The sequence below is a fragment of the Meleagris gallopavo genome, chromosome 4 (assembly GCF_000146605.3).
Source record: "Meleagris gallopavo isolate NT-WF06-2002-E0010 breed Aviagen turkey brand Nicholas breeding stock chromosome 4, Turkey_5.1, whole genome shotgun sequence".
Classification (NCBI taxonomy): Eukaryota; Metazoa; Chordata; class Aves; order Galliformes; family Phasianidae; genus Meleagris; species Meleagris gallopavo.
In genome coordinates, this window is record NC_015014.2 from 43,796,937 (window position 1) to 43,815,805 (window position 18,869).

Genomic DNA, 18,869 nt, shown 5'->3' on the forward strand with positions numbered 1-18,869 from the left:
CGCCATATTCCCCCCTCCCGCTAGCCGCTGGCCTCCGCAGGAGAGCACCTGCGACGCCGCTGTCCACCTCCTTCCGTCGATTGGATGCAGATCGGGGCCAATCGCAGCGCCCCGCACCGCGGATGCTCTAGGGAAATGTAGTCCTCATCCGCAGCGCCGCTTGCCGGCGGGTGCGATCCAACGCCAATTTGGCGGCGCTGCCAGCGGCGGCGTGGCAGGGCCCGGTGTCAGGAAAGTCGGTCACCAGCGCACGGGGTCCTAACGCAGTGATATGCGATGAAGGCTTGCTGGCAGGTTTATCAGGGGCGGCATCTACCAAAGCTGTTGCCTGAGAGGTAGCAGTGGTCCCTAGGCAGGCAGAGATATCAGTGTGCAGCTGGGGCTTGGTGAGCAGCTTTACCGGCTGGCCAAAATTCCCCGTCCCCAAAACAGCTGGCCACCATGGCAGCTGCCAGAGATGCTGAGTGCAATCATGAGTTGAGACTATATAAAAAAATAGAAAACTGAAGACCCTTATTTTCCATGTTTGTATGCATACGCATTTCACTATTCACACAGAAAGTCATCTACGCAGAAAATAATATTCATGTAATACACTAATAAAATTATTTTTATTTTATTCTCAGAGCATTAACCATGCAGCATAAATTTGTTATTTTTGTGCACAGTACACTATTCAAATCACCAATCACATTTCTTTCCATGGAACACACACTGCAGTGGGCAGGCTGGGTAATATTAAATTAATGAGCACCAACGTTTTGTTTTGTTTTGTTTTGTTTTGTTTTGTTTTGTTTTCCAGATTCCAGGTGTTCACCTTATGCTGTGTACCTTATTTACACACATCTGTGCTGAAGCCACAGACAGAACTATTCATTTCTTTAGAGATTTTGCTATGTCACTCAAAAATATTATTACTTTTCTAATCGGAACACCAGATGAAAATAGAAAGCTGAGGCACTGAGAGAGTACTCAAAAGTGTACTTATTTTAGGCACAGAATTCTTAGATGGTATTTTTATGATAGTATTGGATACTAGATGAGTGATACTACAGACATCTTAGCAATATGTGTTTAAAATATTAAATAAGGCTGTGGTGTTCCTTTATATTTGCAATGTGTCTTTGAAAAGTTACTCGTGTCCACAAGAACTATGGATCATATTCAGCTAATCTACTAGACACTTAAAATTGATCTAAGTTTCTTAAATTCAAGAAAGTTAAAAATCACATTATCCACATACGTCAGATTCTGTCACTGGACAACAGTAACCATAAGGTGGTCAGTAATGTGGGCTCTGCTTCTCAACTATATATAAAGAAAGGCAATATTCATATGTTTACACCCACTTTATAGTCTGTGGCTGAAAAGAAACAGTAGGAACAACTTACCGGAGTCTAATACAGAGGCATTTATTGAGAAGCCTATACTTCCAAAATAGTTTCTCCAATATAATTTGTATTAGGAATAGTAATGCCATCAGTACAAATAATTCAACATGACTGACAAAAAGTGTCTTAGTATTGCTATTATCAATACCACAATACCGTGTTAACCTCTATATAATAAGCTAAATGACCTGGAGAACAGAGTATGATATCATGGTATTGCCTCCCATGGAATCTACTTCCCTATAATAAATGACTAAAAAAGAAAAACTAAAAAAACTAAAAAAAACTAAAAAAAAAAAAGCTGCCAGAATATTCCTATCAGAATGACGTTTTAAAAGATGTAGATCTTTCCCTCACCTCTACATTTAGAAACATCACACTTGAACAAGAGATGCTTTTCTTAACAAATGTGCTAAAAGAAATAATATGCAATACGTAGTTAAAAAAATCTCAGGATACTCTTGCTAAATACAGAACTCTTTGTAATCCTCTTGGTCTCCTCCTGAGCTTCAGGAACCATGGACCTTTCACATTTTCACTCTGTGAGAACAGAATTAAAACTATGAGAACATGACAACCACTGGAAAGCTGGTTCCTTCAAAATGCTAAGAAATTGTTTTGACGCAATGGAGATCTGTCAAGGACCTTATCTTTACTTTTAATCAAAAGTCTCAATTTTCAAGAATCCTGAAAGTCTTGACCGTGAGCAGGAAACAGCAGCATGACAGCATGGGCAATTTGACTTTTTTCTGCTCAGATTTCTAACCTATGTTCAGTATGTACAAACCTCAGAACTTTCATATTCATGTTACTTGTGATGTTTTTTTTTTATTTATTTTAGCTCTTTGAATAAAGGAGACTTCATATAGTTGATTTAATATTTGGGAGCTGCAACACAATTAAACCATTGAACCTGCAACTATGTTTTGTTTTGTTTTTCACTTTGAAGCTATCTGGAGATAGAGCTAGCCTCAAGGATATTTTATACAGACATAGCTGCTGTATAATCATGACATGTATGATCGTGTTAATGAAGGCCTAAAAGTGAAAGGATGTTTTCCTTTCCCTCTTTTCTCAAGAAACTACAGACGAAAGAGTAAAAGAAGTGCAGTGCTGGAGTTGGATTAATGGACTGCCTGAAATCTCATTTCACTGCAGACTGCAGTGAAGTTTGGGTAGGGAGAACAGTATGAGGAACAGCTAATGTGAACGTGACTAACCAACAGATCAGATTAACTAAAATCAAAACTTGCAATTCAGAAACATTAAAAACAAATAAACAAAAAAAATTAAAGAATGAGTAAAGATAGTTGCATAAATGGAAGAGTAATCCAACTGTTTCCTGGAAGAAAAAAAAGTAAAGTGTTCATAAACATTTTAGTAACACTTTAACAAGTATTATGATCTTCCTATCTTGCCTACTTTGTTAACATTCCTTTTGCTTTCCTTGTAATAAGAATATTGTTTGTATGCTATGTAATTAGTTGTTGTTTTTTTTAATCCATGTACGTGGAGACTCAGAGGAGGAATAGGTAGAACTCAAGCTGGCATGATCTTTCCTTTTCTTTTGTATTAAATAATCCCCAAATAACCCCCTTAAATTTAAATCTGACATTTTTTTACAGCCAATCAATTCCTGACAGAAGAGTTATATGAATTAGGCAGCTGTGTCCAGCCATATACAAGAAAGAGTTACTGCTCTGGTTGCCAGGTTTCATCTACTACTTCTTTAGTTTTGTTAGTTTTTCTGTTGAACTGAGTTTTGATAAGAAGGAATTTCTAAAAACATTCAATATTTTCTGCAGGTAGCTTTTAAGTCTATTGGGGTTTTTCACTTGATACGTATATATGTTTTCCTGATTATCTGTAATTAGCACCCAAACCACATTTCAGCTGAAGTACTCAGTTCCAGAATATGTTTTCAACTGAAAATTTAAACATAATGTTCAGACATCTCAGATAGAATAAGTTTAAGAAAATATTAACTTTATTGCCAAGTTGGGAGGGAGTGCAGCATTACATCTTCTAAAACTACACAGCCATTTAGTAGCCTGTCCTCAGTTTTGAGCAAGCCCATGATTTGTTATGACGAGAGAAATATCACATAAGACTTCTGTGCTATAACTTCAAGGAAACAAGAATTGCATTTGCTAAGAGTGATTTAATATTGACCTGACCCAAAACAAAGTGGTTTGGTCATTTTATTAAGCTATGATGAAACATCTTAGTTTCAGAAATGTTTATATATTTTTCAAAAAATTAATGTGCTAAAACTCTTGGACATTTCTTAATTAAAACTTCAAAGTTTTCTACATTGTGATTTTGGATCAAAATGAGTAATGTCGTGTCAGAATTTTCTGCAAGAAATTTATATTAATGTAATCCTGTTCTTTAGGCGATGGATGTTACAAAGTATCAAAGCAAGGACTACTTCTGAGAGAAAAGATTGCAAACTTCAGACAAAACACAGTTTCTAAAGACAATCTTTTTTACTTCTCTGTGGTCATTTAAGAATCACCAGTCAGAAGATGCAAACTTTTATGTTCAAAGATGGATTTACTCCCATAGTCAAATGGAATGATACATTCTCTTATAGCACTCAGCCATCAGCCTTCAGAGAGGTTTTTGTTGTTGGTGGGTTTTTTTTTTCCTCGTTGGTATCTCTTTAACCAATAAGCCACATCTCTGGGGATTTGGTGTACTGAGTTTTATATATATATATATATTCTTTCTGATGTTAAAGATAAACATACCGAACAAAACTTGGAATATTTAGGAGATGCTGCCTCCCAGAAAGACAAGCTGACATTAATCATTTGTTGTCAGTAAGTGTCAATGTAAAGCAAAACTATTCTTATTTTTGGAAATCAGTGGGAGTATTACCTCTCACAGATGTGCTTTTCAAGATATTGAAGCTCTTGAGTTTTTTGGCATTGCACAGATCCTAATGCATGCCATTAGAAAAATTTTGCTCCTGGGGTGTGGTTAGCAGTAGATCAGCACTTGCTGATTCCTCTTCTGAACTTTGTTTAGTCTGAGTAAAGAAGATAAAACTACCTAGCTACCTGTCATCCATACAAGCTCACCAGTTTACTAAGTGTACTGTTACATTTCTCTGTCTCTCTCCTCCTCATTTCCACATCCTTACCAAAAGCAAGAAAGCAAGGTATGACTTCAGGCAACAGTTGACCAGGATAGAAATATTGAAAATGCATTATAGAGCTGAAACCATATGATTTTTCTAGCGTATTTTATTTTCTTTCTGAGTGAAACACTGATCCTTTCCTCAAGAATACATCTATAAAATGTGCTGTGTTCACTGTTGCACATAAATTTTATTATCATGCTTTATACCTCTTTTACAGTATGATAGAAAATCATTGTGAAAGCAGATTGACTACAGAACTTTCTATCTTTTTTCTCTTTGGTATTTTTCATTATGTTTAATTTTAGTAAACCTCTTATGTATACAAATTCAATTGATGTAATTTTTTCTATCATTGTTCTATTTCATTAATTTCATCTAGGATTCAAGAAAATATTATGCAGAAATATTACTGGATGAAATTGGACTACAAAATCATTTTCATCTACATCAACATGCCATATATATGGATTTTTTTGTTTGTTTTACAAAATTTCTATAAATTAATTTCATATTATTATACTGAATGCTTTGTGTGTTATCTTTGATGAAAAAAAAACTCGAGGAATAGAATAATTCATGTATTTTGGAAAACTTAGAAATAGAAGCATAAGGAAGGATTTTCTTTATAAATGCTATACTTAAATATATAAAAAGATACTTAGCCACATAAGGCAATGGCGGTTATTGCCTTTGACATCAGTACCCAAGCACAGATCACCCATGTTGATAAAGCGTAAACAAATCTGGCTGGGAATCCTGACCATGGTTAACAAGTCTTAGACTGTTTTAGCTTTATGCTTTTTTAGCCCTGATGTCTTTTACTGTTTAATATGATTTTGGATAATGTTATTCTAGAAGTTCCTTCATCTGTAAGCAGTGGTATATCATCCACAATAGAACAAATATATTTTTAAACTTAAAGGAAAGTTACAGGTCTACATTAACAGCACCTGGCTGTGAAAATGGGAGCTAAGAAAGTGAAAACAAAATCACTCGGAAAAAAATTGCAGATTGCAGTTCACCAGTGAATGGCAAAATCACTTGCAGATCATTTATACATTTTTAAATGTTCAATAATAAATGCAGATTCATACAATTTTCCAATTAATTTAAAATTTACATTTTATTTTGTCTTCAAGAAGTGTTCATGTTTATTGCCTTAAATAAATTAAAATGATTATGGTGAAGATATAATTTGTGGATCAGCCTGGTTCTTGCTTTTTAATATTTAGGCCAAAAAGTTTTTTGAAATTTTCCATTGTTGACAAACACTAATAATAAAACGTATGCTAATGAGCTCATGCAACACTTAAAGAACACCACCATTACTCATTCCTGTGCCCACAGTTATGCTATTTTTTGCATGAAAACTCAGTTTGGCAGTTGATTATTGAAAAAGAAAGATATCTCATGAATATTAAATTGCTTGTACCTTTTAATATCTCATTCTGGAATCTGGAGTAAATGCTTGGTACAAATGTCAAACTGATCTTTACTGGTAATATACGGTGGATTTGTGTCACTACATTATGTTGGAGTAGAATTTTTCTAAACTAATTTAAGTTACCACCTAATTTAGATAATAATGAATCACTCTCTGGAAACACTCATTTTCATTGACTATACAGGTGGCCTATTTAAAAGTAGACATCAAAATGTTGGTTGAATTTGGGACAAATTAACGTTATTCATGAAAATTTCATCTACAAATGTAATACATCGGATATTAATGGAAAGTGGAAATGGAATTGAAAGTGATTTCAATTCTGAGAACATTAGGAATTTTGCATTTCCTAATGGTGCTTAGAATAGGTAGAAATAAGATCACACATAATTTAGTTGTTTTGGTTTTTTTTACAGTATCTTGAGAATCACAAAAATTAAGGGCCTGTAAAATACTTACTAGTCTTAGAGATTAATATTTCATTAACAAATGAAAAAACTATGAAAAAAAAGTCCCAAATCAAGCAACACAAATGGTTAATTCAGTAACAATCTCTTTTACATGTCTCCCTGTGGAAATGTCTAAGTTCAAGTGATGCCTTTGAGAATCCTAGTTATTTCTTCTCTAGAAAAGTTAAGACAAACCTACATTATTTCCATACCAATAATGAGTCTTTTTATTGCACACAATAAGGTTTAATTTGTTCCATTAATAATTGTAATACAGTACAGAAAAGCCATTTTACTTTAAAATGCTAAATATTTCTGTTAAACACCCGTTTGGATTGTATGCTTCCAATAGAAATGCAAATTAGCATTTGATTAGTCAAAAAAATCAATAATTGCTGAATATGTTTTAGGTTATGGTAGATAGTAAAAATTATTTTTAATTATTAAAAGTGTTAAGAATATCAGATGTAACTGAAATAAGTGTTTGGTTACTTTAAATAAGCCATTACAAATTTACTTAGCTGAAATTGCAGTATTTCAGGTATAAATAATATCTTAAGGAATGATATCAAGAGAGAATTAATGAGTGCTCTTGCGGACATTCACCTAAGTGTACTCTTATGTGAATGTTGATTGCACACAAAATTTTAATTGCCCCTTTCTTTTTTATTGCACGTTACTTTCAAACTTTCTAGTACAAGTATAAAAGTCTACTTTTTTACTCTACAGTTTTGCAGTGAAAGAAAGTATGACAAGAAGTCCTAGCCTGTGAGAGATGGATAGACCAAAGATACAGGCAATATGTGAACTTCTCTAATATCCCAGGAAAAAAAAAACACATTTCGATATTCTTCAAAGAGGAAACAGGATTCTTCTCTGTAAAAAAACTCATCTGTGCTGTTCATGGTTTTAACTGTCGGTTCCTGAGTTTTTCAATAGGTCTCTGTGAGATCGAGAAAATTCAAATGGTTCTAGGAAAAAAAAAAGACAACTTACAGTAAGGTGCATCTTCCTGGCATAAGGAAAATAAGCTTATATATCAAAGAAACTTTTTCAATGTAAATTTCAGAGAAAACGTATGTATATTTAATGAAACAACAACATAAGTGGGTAAATTATGATAGTCATCAAGCATATGAAGATAATTTTTAATATCTGATATTAAACAAAAGTAATGGAAACATTTTAATGACCTATAATAATCAGAATAAATTATTATAGTTTTCTTAATGACTTCTCATAACATCTTATTATAAACAACGCATAATCTAGATGAGATTTTACCATTATCTGAAACACAGTGCTGTAACCCAATACCCAGTTCCGTTATGATGAGACTGCTGTCAGAGCAGAGTTCAAATTCTTACATGATTAAGCAAAGTCTGTCAGATGTGTTATTTAATAGGCTCTTAGATTTGTGAACTTTGTTACATCTCATGTCATTGATAGAATCAGCTTCACATCATGGGAGGAAATCCATGTTGTTTAGAAGCTTCATTCTGCATCTTCCTGCATTTTAAAAATACATCATTTACAGTTTTTTCTTAACTTGGTTTACACCATTTTAACATCAGTAAATGAAAGCCAAACAAAAAGCAATAGATTTAGGGAACAGTTAGGGAATGGTTAAATAGTGACCTAGGGGTTTTGTTAGAAACTCATTAAACATAACCTCTCATTGCTATGTGGTGATTCTCTAAGAGAATTCTTCCATGAACAAATAAAGATATATAAAATTATATTAGGACAGCATTAATGCTTTCTAGAAACTAGAGAGACCAAAATTGGAATATTGTATCTACATATAGTATGTACACTTTGTAAAATACAGTTTAAATTAGAATAACGGGTAATGTATAATGTGAGCTCTAAGCTGTGATTCAGTGAACATTAAGGAAATTCATACTATTAATTCAGGAGGATAATATAGAATGATTACAGTCAATAAGTATATATAGATGTTTTTTATTGTTCTGATCCCTAATTTTAATGCACAAACTCTCAGCCTGCTCATGGCTGTTACCTTGATTTTTGTTTTGTTTCATTAACGGACAATTTAAGTTTTATTTTCAAAGCTCTTAACTTTCAAACATTGAAAAAATCTGCAGCTTTCTATGAAAAGTTAACTGGAAAAGATCTCTTTCAGCTCAAGGATATTTTTAGAACATAGAATGACTTGCTTGAATTATTTGTAAAAACAGTCTAAAACATTACATCAATAAAAATTATTCCTGACACAAACTGAATCAGAAATTGTAAAAATACATATTTAATTACACAGGAGATGTTGAACTTGTTTTGTTTCACTGAGGTTGTAGTCAAAATTTCTTAAAAATTTACTTCAGCCCACAAAACTTCTTAGATATGTTTGTTTGCTGAGTGCTGCTTACATGTTTCTTGCTAAGAAATTGATGTTTATATATATATGCTGTGGAAGATTTGGAATCTAAAGACCAAAATCTGTGATAAAACAAAGATTTTATTATGATGATCTTGAACAAAGAGAACTACAGGAGGGCACAACTTTGGTTCCTTCATTTTCCAAAACTCAAGCCAATAGGAAGACTTTTCATGATTGGGATGTGATGACCAGTCTTGCAGAAACAACATGTTTAAGTTCATGATATCTCTGTTACTGATAAAAATTAGCATAGGCAAAGGAAATACATTCTACTGTTACTATTTACAATACATTACATTGTGAGAATTACTAATATCAACAGATAAAAGTACTTGAATGAAACAATTACATCTGGGAACATCTGCCTGGTACCAAAGTAACTGAGCTTATGTTCTCTATTTCCGCCCATAAATGATTTTTATATAAAATTATATATTAAAAACATATAAATGCTTAGATAGATATCTAACAGCTAAAGATAAAAATGGAATGCTTACAGTACAAAAATGTGCTTTGGGATTAAAACCCAAAGTAAACATACTTTCCATAGGCTTCAAATCAAATTTTACATCAAATGTTTTAAAAGTGGATTGAAATTAGTAAAATGTAATTGAAATTTTCACAGTGTAGTATCCTTTGTTATTCTTTACCAATTTAATTAAAAGATGAGCAATGAATCTTACATCAGAAGATGAACATATCACTATAATATGTGAAAAATTAATAAGCAAAAGTGCAAAACTTCCGAAGAGTCTTACAATAACCTTTTGCTACATAAGCAAGTACTTAATTATTAAACAAACAGCTATTCACTTCTTGACTGAACTTAAGGTAAGTGTCATGTCATGCTCATATATCATTATTATGACATATTTAAACAAATATACTTTTTACCAAGTGCTTTACTTGGAATGTTAGATGGAATCATCCATCCCAATTAAGGGATAGTCAAAAAATATAAACTGAAAGTTCTCTTCAGCTCTATATTAATATAATGGCTCAGTCACAATTTAGGTTTATATGAGCATGAAAATGATAGAAACTCTTGAAAAATGATTCCCAGTAGTCTAATTAATCTAATCACAACAAATTATATTCTTCTAGTATATTATCTAGGACACATGGAAATATAAGAAATGCTATTTATATGTAGCCCAATAAGTTAATCTGCTCACTGTTACTATACTATTTCTACCTTCAGTATCATAATATGCATTAGTATTTGTTAATAGCATTTAATCATCTGCATTACTAAAGCATTTTTTAAAGAAAAATGGATCATTTTTCTTTGATAAAGCACTTATCAGACCCAGGTCAGCATTACACTGTAGGAGCATACATATACTGCATGTGTAAACCATATGAACTCTAGTTTTATGCGCAGTGGATCTAAGAGCAGTGACACAGTTGATGTGAAGACACTTGAGCTAATTTGGCAGATATGCACTGTGTGAGCTACATGATCAGCACCAGGGTAGTGCTAGCCTAGGGGAACTCCACAAGCCTCTTATACATTGGAAGATTTGAAAAAGTATTCTGGTGTATATCCACTCAGCAATCAATTGGAAAAAAAAAAAAAGAGGAAAAAGGGGAGAGGGAAGGAAATGGGAGAAGGGAAGAAGAGACAAGAAGAGAAATAAAGAGAGGAAATAGAAGTTAATTTTGCAAATTGCATTCAGGACTTGTGGCGATGGGGGCAAACACAAATGCCTGTATTCTGTATATCTGTCATAGTTGTGTGGAGGCAAGTATGTTTTCACCAAAGGAAATTTTAATGGGAGAAAGAGTTCTCCAATTGTTACTTTCCTTAGAGAACAGTGTTTCATCTAGTACTACTTGCAATTTAATTTATGAAGAATCTCAGTTTGGGAGTTGTACAAGGCCTGACCTCTGTCTCCACCGTTCTGTTACTGCCTTAGCCTGACTAATTGCAGCTGCCAGATTATATTTGACAGGTCTGCACAAATCAGTGTGAATGCAACCACCGTTAAAAATGAACATTCAGGAATTATGATTGGCCATAAAAATGCATATATATTAATGAGCTAAATAATTAGACAAACTAAACATCCCAGGGAAAAATAAAGTAAGGAAACATAAAGAAAAAAAGAAAGGAAAAAACTCCAACTTGTGGCAATCTGACATTACCCATTTCTATTATGTATTTTATTATATAATGAGCACCAAAAGGAATGCCGAATATCTCTTCTGGGTAGTAGCCTACCTATTGCTTGAACACAATGAATTTCACATTCAGCTATTATCTAAGCTGTTACTGTCTTCAGATAGTCCCCTAAACGTTCCACCAACAGCAACACAGCACTGATGCAATGAAAGGACATTCTAGCTAAGAATTTCTCTTGTGAGATACATCTCTCTGATATCATCTTTTATATGGCTTTTTTATTTTTATAAATGCAAATTATGATATTGAAGAGTTGCTACAAAAGAATGGTAACTGTAATGATCAAAGGTAGAAAATGACGCGAGTACAAGGAGCTGAGCTTCGTCATCTGGAGGAGAGAGTCATGCAAGCAGTAAAGTCTCAAAAGTATGATGCTAGAATTAGAGTTGAGTATTAATTTTAAAAGTCATAAACATATGGCTTATCTATTCCCATTAAAAGATAAACCAGAAAAAAAAAAAAAAGCAGTCGGTTTTAAAATCATTTAAACATCATTTTATGTAAAATGTCTTCAACCTATGTTAACTTCTATGGGTAGGACTCTTCAGCTAATTGTTTAAATATTGCATATCCATGCAATTGTAAGCACTCAGAGCAAGGAGGTTCAGCTCTGGTTTGGGGAATGCAAATTAGTTCCAGAAGTACAAGCAGCAAAGCTAACAAGAGACTGGCACAGGACCTACAAAGCTATCAGGGGATTAACTTTCAGAAGAGCTTACCAGTTTATCATTATGAACAACAACAACAACAAAAAAAGATGAGAACAAACTAACCAGGAAGAAAAGAATATAGAGTAAAGCTGCTAACTTACAGCTGCAGTGGATGTATCTAAGTGCAGCCATGAGCCTACATTTCACTTTAAACCTAACTTACATTCAAAGTGTGTGCAAGCCCAAGGTAAATCAAAGTGTTTTAAATTAATTTCAAAGCCTCATCCACTTTATCCAGTTGTTGAATGTCAAGCATGTTTCCATCCAGAGTTAGATAGAGTCCTACTATAAGAAAGTAAAATGGGTCTGCCATAGAAATCATAAAACATTTGGGCATAAACCTTGGATACTTGGCTGATACCAGCTAGAGTCCCAGCAGAAAGCACTTATTCTCACACCCTTTAAAGATACTAAGGATAATAATAATAAAAAATAATAGACTAAAAAAAAAAAAAAACAAAACACCTCTTAGGCTTAATTGTACCATTAATCTATATGGAAAATTTGAAAAAGATGAGAAAAATAAATTCAGTTCAGAGGGAGTCTCTCCCTAAAAACGAGAGTTTTCCTGTAAGTGGAATTCTTCACTTCTAAGTTCTGCTTCAATTAAAAATTGCAATGAATACTTGTTGTTTGTTTTTTTTTTGTAAAGCAGGTAGCAGATTTCTTCCTGATAAGAAGCTCAGAAGAGACTGTTTTTGTGCGTGTCGGACACGCTCAGCCTAACTTACATTCTCCCATATGCACCGGTTTTCTTTCAAAATTCATTTAAACTGCTTTTTGAAGTTTTAGCTGTCAATAATTGCTTATTAGTTTCCATTACAGAAGAAGTAGGAAAGCTACATGATGTAAGGGATCTGAGAGTTAATTACAGTGAACTTCAGGTCCTTTCCCAATAGGCAACAGAAAGTTGAAAGTTAGAGATGGGAAGAAGTCATCTCCATACACTGGCAGATAAATTACGAAATTTTCCCTTTGTACGGATGGAAGTGTAGGTATAGCACAATAATAGTTATGAAAATTACAGGAAGTAATTTACATATTTGGTAAAGATACTGTGAAGTTACTATGTACAGCATCTGATGCATGTACTCAGATATGAATGATCCAAACTGTTTATTATAATTTCTCATATCACTTATATATATTCACAAGTTTCCTTTTTTTTTTAGCTTTCCCATCTGCACTTACAAATTTCCCATCCGCCCTTACAAATTTCCCATCCACCTTTACGTGCCAACAGAGTATTCTACAAACACTCCTTAACCATACATGCAGGTGCTTATCCAATCAGAGCCATGATCCATTCCATATCTTGCTCCACAGCTTCTGCTCTGAATAGCTCTTTTTATATTCCCACAGCTATGGACACGACCATGTCAAAATGGAAAAGTACATGCATTTAAACTTCTTGGCGTTCAAGCATACCCAGGTACACATTGCTCGATTTTAAGGGTTCTATAGATTTGTCTACTGTAAGAGAGGAAGTAAGGGGAAAAATCCTATAAGAAAAAGTTATATGAGTTTGTTTCATAGAAATAATGCCAGCTTTGCATTATCTTACTGAGGAATGTCCCCCTTCACTGCACTGTTCCCTACTCCTGTTTCCCTTTAGTGTGTTATTACCACAGTGGATAGAGGTGAGACATCAGATGTATTTTTTTCTGTCCATCTGAAAGAACAATTCTGTCCTTAATTGTACAAGGAAGTAGCACACTTAAAGTTCATTTTACAACTAATGAAAGACACTTAGTTATATATACATATATTCAAGGTCTTTATACCAATCTTGTCTCTAGATTGCCAAAATTCCAGTTGATAACGAAATTCTATAATGTTTGGTAAACTTCGCTGCTGCATATTTGTAACGTTTTGGAGAAAACATTTGTCTTCCCAAATGTTTTGATGAATCATACCTGTCACAGATGAATTAAAAACATCCCAAAAGGATACTCATGTGAATGTAGGTACATAATTCTCCATTGACAGCACCTTGCAAAGACATCTAAGGCAATACAAAAGGCAAATCCTTACCAACCTATTTTGTAGCCTGTTACATTGGCTTTGGACAGAAGTAAATTAACCTTATCCATGTGAAGTTACTTGGGATGCTCGATTAATTACATTTTCCAATTTAATTATGTTGATGTAATATCCGTGACAGAAATAATGCACGTTATTTTATGCTGGAGTCAGTAAGTCTCACACCATTCATTTTTGAATCTGCGTTATTATTATACCTGCATTAGACAGACAGGTGCATTTGTGATGATGTCACATGTGAATGGTGCTGGTAAAGGAGGACATTCTACTGTTTGTCAGTCTATCTTCCCTCCATTGCTCTAGGAAACTAACCTTCAAAACAATTATGCCTGCATATTTTAGTCAGACTTTTGTGCTTATTATTATTGAAATACAGAGTCATACCTGTATCATTTTAATTTGGACACTACCTTCAAAATTAAAAAAGATACTATTTTTTACATTGAAAGAAGTGATGTAGAATTTGCAGAAGTAGATGTTAGGTCATTATGGAAGTTCTGTGGTAAGTAAATATCTTAATCTTTACTGAAAGTCTCATTAAAAATAAAAAATAAAAAAAAAAATCAGGCTAGTGACAGTAATGCCTCCAATACTGAGATTACTTGTTTCTATTATCTGGGATGTAACCACTAGAGTTACAACCCTAGAACACAACAATTGTAGAACAGAGTACTGTTAGGCAAAAACAGAAAACAGCAGAATTACTTAAGATAAATTTGAAGACTTGTTTTTTTAATTCCTTCAACATACAGTTAATGAAGAATTCAGAGTCTCTTTTCAGAGTTTGAAAACACTTATATGCTGATGGATAGTTTTAGCTTAAAAAATGCTCTGGGTATTCAGCATGATATGCTCTGTTGAGTGCTCAGATATCTCTTCCACCTACCTTCTTTTTACTTCCAAACCTTCCCTGAAAAGTAGAATCAGTAATGCCACCCAAAGTATGCTCTGGAAAATCCTTCCATCTACCCAGTGTTTGTACTATACTCACCTCTCCTGTACTAAAAAGAAGATAAACCCTTACTTGTTGTGGATTGCCTTTGAAATACAGGGATAGGCAGACGTGGAAACAGTCTTTATTACTGCTAGTTTGATGTTTGCTGCTTTGTGTAACATACTGCAAAGAAAAATATGGATCTTAAAGACATTATACCTTCCAGTACCTGAAGGGGCCCTACAGGAAAGATAGGGAGGGACTTTTTTAGAAGGCCGGGTAGCAACAAGATGAGGGGAAATGTCTTTAAACTGGAAGAGGGTAGATTTAGACTAGGTATTAGGAAGAAATTCTTTATTGTGAGGGTTGTGACTGGGAACAGGTTGACCAGAAAGGCTGTGAATGCCCCCTCCCTGGAAATGTTCAAGGCCAGGCTGCATGGGGATTTTGAGCAATCTGGTCCAGAGGGAGGTGTCCGTGCCTATAGCAGGGAGACTGGAACTAGGTGATCTTAAAGGTCCGTTCCAAACTAAACCATTCTATTGGTCTATGATTCTATAATTCTATGATTTTTCTCTCTAATAGTAATTCAGACTAAGCTTGCTTCCATACAAAAGCAAAATTTTAGATGGTGAAAACACTGGATTAAAAAAAGAAAAAAGCAAATCAATTGCCTATCTACACGTAGTGAATTTAGGAATTACTTTTACTATGCTTTTATTTTCTATTTTATTTTTTATTACTGTTAAAATTCTCTGTTAAATATTGCAGTACATAGAAAGATGGTACAAGAGAAATAAAACAATATTGTGTGTTTTTACCATGCTCAGGAACTGTAGATAATAGAATATAAAGAAAGAAAAAATGGGCAATATTCGTCCTGAAGGTTTACATGAAAAAAAATTGTGATGACAAGCATAAAATCATAAATGTCCTGGTGAAATTGAGGCAGGTGGCAATGGCAGCTGTTTCAAAATCCATGAAAATCTTCAGGACTTTTGAATTATTGTGAATATAATATATTAAGTTATATTCATTTTTTTTTATCAGATTACAAGTTTGGTGAATAAAGATAACTGTAAATGTAATAAATGTGGTCTTTGATAGTTTTTCTACCTAGAATAACATGCCTTTTTTTTTTTTAACAAATTGTCATTAAGTAACTTAGTAAAATAGATTTAGAACAACTACCTGTCTATATCTATATCAGAATATCTTTTAATAAGAAATTGTCAAATCAGTGTACTTCTATGGGGCTTTGCAGAGAGCAACTGATTGCTACTGTTAAGCATTTTTATTACTGTTCTAGATAAAAAATCCATTGCCACACTGCTGACAAAACCTGAAGACTAATGATGGTAACAAAGCACTTTCGTCAAATATCTTAGCTCACACAGCAGGTTGAAGATAGTTAAGAAAATCATTTTTTCTACATCTGTAAATAAGAACTGCAACACTTGATCACAAACAAAAGAATCCTGAAAACAATTCACAAGAGAAAACCAGTTCTTAATAACCTCAGATAAATCTGGTCCTTGACTATGAACAAAGAAATGGACTTACAAAGAAAGGCTGAGAGATGGGCTCGTTCAGGTTGGAGAAAAGAAGGCTCTGGGAAACCTCACTGCAGCTTTCTAGTACTTGAAGGGAGAGTATAAACAGGAGGGAGACCAACTACATGGTAACTGCACAGTCTGACAGTGATAAAACAAGGGGAATGGCTTTAAACTAATTGAGAAATAGTTGGACCTGATGATCTTAGAGGAATTTTCCAATCTTAATGGTTCTATGATTCTATGATGATACATAATAAATTATATAGTGTATAGTGTGCAGTATATAGTGTATAACAATGAACATATGACATCTATGATATATAATACATAATTAATATGTATTACACATTTCACCTAGTGAATTAAAAAAAAAGGAAGTAATTATTTACATTTTAATGTTATGTGAGGGTCATCCTGAATGAAAAGAAGAACTGAAACAGTCTAGTTAAGAACATGTACCATACAGAAAAAAATAGATATAAAATTACAGCATTAGAATCTACAAAATAAAATATGAATGCAAATTGTTAGCATTCCTCATTGTTTGTATTTTACACTGTAATATGTGGATAAGATATAAGATTCTTTTAATGATTTTTGAAACATTCCATTGAAATATTTTGTGTTTCAGTTTAAATTAGAAGTAGACAGTTTTTTGAAAAATTAATTAAACGTATATGCAATAAACAATTTTCCTTAAGTCTATCTAGTGAAGTTTGAAACATCTTAATTTATGAAGGGAGTACAAAACTTCATAGGTAGATTTGATGACTAATGCTGTAACCAGAATTAAGGCAGTCACAATCAATATCTAAATTGCACGGTAATGACTAAATTTAAAGACTACAAGGTTCAGAAACTGATGCAGGAAATTTGTCCTCAGAAATGAATTGAGACATTGCTTAGCTTGTTTCTAGAGGTAATTTTTATTAATTTGTATCTTTCTCAGTAATCCCACAAGGGCAAATGTGTGAATCAAGTGTGTTTGGACAATTTGCATCTGTTTTGCAAGAAAACCATCCTTCCTGGCTTTCCAATGTTTTTGAAGGTATTTACAAGTGGCAAAAGGAATTGTAGCTCCTTTTGATCCCTATGATCACTTCAATTACCATCAGGCTACAGCTCTAGAAAGACTGATCTGATCTTTCCTAAATGGAGTCGAGTCTTCACTGTAATACTGTATAGCCCCTATTTCTACTTGCATGAAAAGACAGTGCTGATTCAGAACTGTACAACATCCCTGCTTGCAAAGTAAAACACCTAGACTGTCATGGTTCAGTCACTGACCTGTTACAAGTCAAAATGGGAATTATTAGTGCCTTATTTCCTTCTCTAAAACCAATATGCTCAACTCTTTGCTCCTTCCAAAAGGCACATCTGAAGTGTAGTTAAATAAAAAGTAACTAAAAAAAAAAAAAAAAACAACACTCCTACTTCTACAAACTGATTCCAAAGACATTTGAAAGGTGCAGGTTTTGCTTTAAGAGCGGTTTGATGCTGTCCTCTTACTGCCCAGTCTTTAGCACTATATTGATTTTTTCCTTAATGGGGATATAATAGAAATAATAGTTTACAGTATGAAATAAATCTAGACTAATAAAAAGATAATAGTCTGCATGTAATTAAGTCTTTGCATAGCTTCTTCCTTTTACAGTTACTATGGAAGATACTGCAGCTGGCTCCTGATAAAATGGAAAAATCTGTCTTACAAAGAACACTGATGTAGCGTTTTTAATGGTCTACTATTCATGCATCTACCCCAATAATTCTCTAAAATAAGCAATACTAAAGAGGAAAGAAAAAGATCTGTTCAGCAATAATGTAATATGACAATGGCAACACTTCTAGGACTTATTCAATGTTAATTTCTACTAGTTAAGGTTTTAAGTTTATATTTCTGCTGGCTAAACTATACCAAAGGCCACTACATGCCATAAAATGAAACAAAGAACTCATCTGACCAATGGACACCACCAGCATTGTGGTGACCAGGCCACAGGGTACTAGCTAATCTTTAGCATTGAAAAATAAAACTGTCTGTTGTATCCAGAGATTAACTTTTCAACTTGAGTGTCTGTTTTCTCTTACACTTCTGCTTTAGAGATCATGTAGGTGGAGATATCTGCTTTCACCTGCTGGCTCATATACCAGGGAAGGAAAAGTCAAGCTCCTGAGCAAGAAATGGTCATTGTGAGTAGAATGTATGGAATTGGTATCAAATACAAAGTGCTGTACTGTGAATTACAGCACTGAATAGCCAATTGCAGAAAAGCTCATCTAAATCTTTTAATATAACTGCAAATGTGAAAACATGCTGAACCACCATATTGTTTAAAATGACTTTCCACAAGATTTTAGGCAGAGGGCTGGTAATAGCTAGGCACAAAAGAACATTGGCACTCATTGAGTAACATCTACCATAGCTCAAAAGAATTTTCTTTACAAGGAAAGTAGACAGTCAGTTAAACACTTGTTTTTGTTGCATACGATTGCCCAAAAGACCTTCCTAGGGGATAAGACCATTCATCTTGTGAACAATTATCTGCTTATAATGTTCTTTATGTATACATATTTAATGCTGCTGTTTCCAGTTTTGTAGATATGACAT